Source organism: Mya arenaria, chromosome 7 (genome assembly GCF_026914265.1).
Source record: "Mya arenaria isolate MELC-2E11 chromosome 7, ASM2691426v1".
Classification (NCBI taxonomy): Eukaryota; Metazoa; Mollusca; class Bivalvia; order Myida; family Myidae; genus Mya; species Mya arenaria.
This window is the reverse complement of record NC_069128.1, coordinates 5,457,719-5,463,728: the sequence shown is the minus strand read 5'-3', so window position 1 is coordinate 5,463,728 and position 6,010 is coordinate 5,457,719.

The window sequence follows — 6,010 nt, the reverse complement described above, 5'->3', positions numbered from 1 at the left end:
TATTGAGGCAATAACGTAATATCATATTCTGTGGAGTAAACTGAGTACTATATAATATTCGGTAATGTTTATTTTTTAACAAGCCTCTCTATGAATATTTTTTAACAAACCTCTCTATGAACTGTGCACAGGTATGATATGTTTTATACGTTTAATGTAATATATTGAGTTAAGTGAAGTTAATCATCATTCTTGTTAAATGTAGCAGACAATTGAACTTTCACAGTTGAGTAGACAGCAATAAATTATTGTTCTTTAAAAGTTGAGTAGAAAATTGGTCTTTTAAAATTGAGTTAGACATTGTTTTTTAAAGTTGAGTAAACAATTACTCTTTTTAAAGTTGGGTGAGCAATTGTTCTTATAAAGTTGTTTTTTTTAAAGTTGATTAAACAATATTTCTTTTAAAGTTGAGTAAACAATTCAAGAGTGTCAGTAAATAAATACTTATTTTGAATTATCACTATTTCTGTAATTGTACATGATAAATGATTAAATTTTTTTGTTCTGTTTATTTTATGCTGTTCCTTAAGGATAATTTTATGTTTCATGATTTATCTTATTCATTTGAAATGACTTACCAGTAGTGTTTGCTTGCTTCAGTTGCTTCACCGACAGTCTTTCAGTGCTTTCAGCGCTTTGATTACAATTTGTGTTCTAGGCTAATGTCTCAATATCAGCATTCCAAAAGCTTTAAATAATAATAAATTATTTAGTTATGAAAATACTTTTATTTTTCATTGTTTTTCTAAGATGCATGCATAATGTTTTGATTTTTGAAGTTTATTTTTTAAATTATTTGTTTGAAAAGGACTACAAGGCATTTCATATTACATTTTTGTCAGCGAAAATGAGTCATAATGAGGTACGTTTTGTAAATACTCTCTATTGTAAGTTATAGAGGATATTGTTTATTTCAGTTTAAGATCGTATTTTATTTCACGAGTGTCAAAGAAAAACATATTTTTACGAGTGGCTTCGCCACGAGTGAAAAATAGTTTTTCTGTGAACACAAGTTGAATAAAATACGATTTTACAATGAAATAAAAAACAATCTGCTTCTTTTATCCTTTTTTTCCAAATTTTATAGAATTTTAATTTATTTTCTTAATTACCCCCTTTTTGCAAAGATTTTACGCCGCTACCCCTTGGGGTGCCCCTTATACAAAATTATAGCTGTCAATTTTCTTTTTCCGGTTTGTTGAGAAAGAGTTCTCTGATATTCTGTTTTATAGTTTATTGTTTGCTCTTTTTCAAGTGCAACGATTTTATGAATTTTATGAATGAAGTTTTAAAAGTGCATCCATATCACAAAAATAACGATAACAATTTTATTTTTAGCGTGGTATGAATACATTACCAAATAACTACGCCGCCTTTATTGAATGAAAATTTGAAGGTCGAATGTGTTGGCAAAAAATTGCTGATAATCATTGGACTTAAAACATTTTTCGTAGTTTAAGAGTGTGTTTCATCATACATGGGTATTCAGCCATCTTACTGTCAGAGACCATTCTGTTTTGCTTGAAGACAGGTTTCCAGCTACTGATGAGGACCACGCTAGTTTGTTGTCAAATTTTGAGGCGTAGGTGGGGTAAAAAGAATAAGTAAATCTGTAAATTGGTGTGTGAATTTTCCGGGAAATTCGTATACAACGACAAACACAATTCAAAATACATTTTAACAATGATATAACATTAATGTTTGAACAGTTGTTTTCGTCTGTAATTTGTTTGGTATGAAAGCAAACGTTCGAATATTCAGATTCAAGATGAAGAAAACATTTTTAAAAAAACGGAATAACCATTTTCCTAGTTGTTAATTTCCCAATATATCCTAATTTAAACTTATAACATGTAACATTTCTTTAAATTTAGAATATTATATTTGCAAACATTTTCTGTTTCAAAGGAGAAGTGTTCTGTTTTAATCAAGGGGAAGTAACTACAATGAATTTTAAAAGTACTTCTGAAAGTTGGTATTTTCACTCCGTATTTTTCAGTGAAAATATCAAATTGATATTTTCACTGTTGTTTTTTCAACGATAAAACTCCATATTTTATCGAAAAACATGAAAGAAAATTCATTTAAAAAAAAAATCTTTTTAAATCATATCAAGTTGTTGGATTTTATGCTTTAAACGATGAAGTGAAAACATTAACAGGACTCATTTTCGCAATTGACGTCATATATTTCTACCATTTATTTTGAGTATTTCTGTTGTAAAATATTTCTATTTGGACACCATTTATGGCATAAAGGCACTTTCTTACACATTATAGAGTCACACTTTGCGAAATCGTTCGGAAGGCGGGTTGTTGCAAAACGCATGTAACATGAAGTCATTACCAATGAAGTTAACAAAGGGGAGAATTTAAAATGTCCATAAATTGTTTCACGAATGGCTTTCCATTATTCATAACTCTTTTTTTTCTGGTTTTATTCAGAATTTTATATATTTTTGATGTTCAAATTATGTTTTTATTTCATATCTTAGTAAAATAGTTTATGCTATGAACTTTGTGTTTTTGATTTTGTCTGTCAATTAAGTAGGTCAAACCCGAGCGCCACGTTGAACACAAAATTTACATATATGTGGGCCACATACCTTTATGATACCGCCTGTCGCCAACAAGTTTACAAAATGAAAATATGTGTGGCTCACATACGTTAGATGCTGACATCGAAATGTTTTTTTGTTTTAATGTGTTAATCACTGGTAAGGCTAAAACAAACTGCGTTCACTTCACCTATAATGATTGTAAGATATAAGCTATTGGCTGGTTATGGATGTTTGTTGATTTGTACTTTTTAAAGATTAAGATATTGTTTTCTTTGTGTATGCTACATTTACATAACTTTATGTATTACCCATTTTGCATGTTTCATTTAATAAAATCTAGTCTGAATTACGCTGTTTAAGTTTGTTTATACTCAATTATTGTTAGTGTTTGGTGTGAACGCCGTATATAACTGGGTAGAAACCATAACTGGTGTCCATTTGAAGAGTGGTGGAGATAAACTATCACTGGCGTCCATTTTAAGAGTGGTGAGGATTAACCATAACTGGTGCCCATTTGAAGAGTGTGGGGATTAACCATAACTGGTGTCCATTTGAAGAGTGTGGGGATTAAATATAGCTGGTGTCCATTTGAAGAGTGGTGGGGATTAACCATAACTGGTGCCCATTTTAAGAGTGGTGGGGATTAACCATAACTGGTGTCCATTTTAAGTGCGGTGGGGATTAACCATAACTGGTGCCCATTTGAAGAGTGGTGGGGATTAACCATAACTGGTGTCCATTTGAAGAGTGTGGGGATTAAACATAGCTGGTGTCCATTTGAAGAGTGGTGGGGATTAACCATAACTGGTGTCCATTTTAAGAGTGGTGGGGATTAACCATAACTGGTTTCCATTTCAAAAGTGGTGGGGATTAACCATAACTGGTGTCCATTTGAAGAGTGGTGGGGATTAACCACAACTGGTGTCCATTTGAAGAGTGGTGGGGATTAACCATAACTGGTGTCCATTTGAAGAGTGTTGGGGATAAACCATAACTGGTGTCCATTTTATGGCACGAAAAACGCAACATCTTCGGTATACCTCTGATCTTTCTAAACGACGTTCGTGATTGGTCAAGTCACGGCCTTTAAACAAGTGACGTCATTGAAACAAACGCTGTTCAAACAGCCGATATTATGTTGTGTATTACTGTCTTTGAAACGTTCATTTGTAGCATTACAAGTGGATTATCGCATAGAATGTTTTTGGGCGAAACAAACGAGTGTAAATAGGAACAAGTGCTTTTATAAATACATTTGTTTATGAAACCATTCAGTACGTTCAGGAATACCCGTTCTTCACAAACCACCCACGGACTAAATATTTCATCCACTGATGAACTGCAATACTGATACATTCAGTCCTTGACGGCCTAATGGTGCACTGGTTGCGTAGTGCTGACACTGCTGACACCACCATTAAGGTGTTGTTACCCTTTTTAAAGGATTTGTTTGATCTCTAAGATTGCATATTCCTGACACCAACATTAAGGTATTGTTACCCCTTTTGAAGGATTTGTTTGATCTCTAAGATTGCATAGTGCTGACACAACCATGAAGGTCTTGTTACCCTTTTAAAAGTATTTATTTGATCTCAAAGATTGCACATTCCTTGCTACCCTTTTTAAAGGATTTAATTGATGTCTAAGATTGCATAGTCCTTACACCAATATGAAGGTCTTGTTTCCCTTTTTAAAGGATTTGTTTGATCTCTAAGATTGCATAGTGCTGACACCACCATTAAGGTTTTGTTTCACCGTTTAAAGTTTTTTTTACATATACACCTAGTACTAAAGGGACTTTTTCACATATTTCGTGTTGGAGACGATTAATACAGAATCTGTTCAAATTGTCAATGAAATATATTTTTATCAAACATGCATCGGATTTAAACTCACAACCCAAAATTGTCTGATGGTCACACAGTCCTACTGTCACAAGTTCACACGGTCTGATGGTCACACGGTCTGACAGTCACACGGTCTGACAGTCACACGGTCTGATAGTCACACGGTCTGACAGTCACACGGTCTGATAGTCACACGGTCTGACAGTCACACGGTCTGACAATCACACGGTCTGATAGTCACACAGTCCTACTGTCACAGGTTCACACGGTCTGATGGTCACACGGTCTGACAGTCACACGGTCTGACAGTCACACGGTCTGATAGTCACACGGTCTGACAGTCACACGGTCTGAAGCGCAGAACGTCTGACGGTTACACGGATTGACGGGCACACAGTCTGACGGTCACACGGATTGATGGTCACACGGTCTGACGGTCAGACGGTCTGATAGTCGCACGGTCTGACAGTCACATGACAGTCACACGGTCTGACAGTCACACGGTCTGAAGCGCAGAACGTCTGACGGTTACACGGATTGACGGTCACACAGTCTGACGGTCACACGGATTGATGGTCACACGGTCTGACGGTCAGACGGTCTGATAGTTACACGGTCTGACAGTCACATGATAATCACACGGTCTGACAGTCACACGGTCTGAAGCGCAGAACGTCTGACGGTTACACGGATTGACGGTCACACAGTCTGACGGTCACACGGATTGATGGTCACACTGTCTGACGGTGACACGGATTTACGGTCACACAGTCTGAGGGTCACACGGATTGACGGTCACACAGTCTGACGGGCACACGGATTGATGGTCACACAGTCTGACGGTCACGCGGTCTGACCGTGGTCACACAATTTGTCGGTCACATGGTCTGACGACAGTTAGAATTCGTATCGTACGTTTTCACAGTAAACACTCGTACTTTTGTCTATCAGAGTCAACAGTAGTACCTCTGGTTATCACACTACGAGTGTTTATTCTGATTATCAAAGATACGATTGTTTACGGTAATAATCAATGAAACAAGTTTTTACTGTAATCATCTAAGAAACGTGTGTTTAGTGTAATTATCTAAGATACAAGTGTTTACTGTGATTATCAATGGCAGAAGTGATTACTCTGATAATCAAAGATACGAGTGTTTACTCTGATAATCAAAGATACGAGTGTTTACAGTGATAATCAAAGGTACGAGTGTTTACTGTGATAATCAAAGATGCAGTGTTGACTGTGATAATCAAAGATGCAGTGTTTATCGTGATAATCAAAGATACAGTGTTTATTGTAATAATTAAAAATATGAGTGTTTACTCTGATAATCAAAGATACAAGTGTTTTCATCTGATAATCAATAATACAAGTGTTTTCATCTGATATCAAAGATACAAGTGTTTTAATCTGATAATCAAAGATACAAGTGTTTACTGTGATAATCAAAAGTACGAGTGTTTGCTATGATAATCACAGATACGAGTGTTTACTGTGATAATCAATGATATGAGTGTTTACTGTGATAATCAATGATACGAGTATTTACTGTGATAACCAATGATACTAGTGCTTACTCTCATTGTATGAAATTCAAAT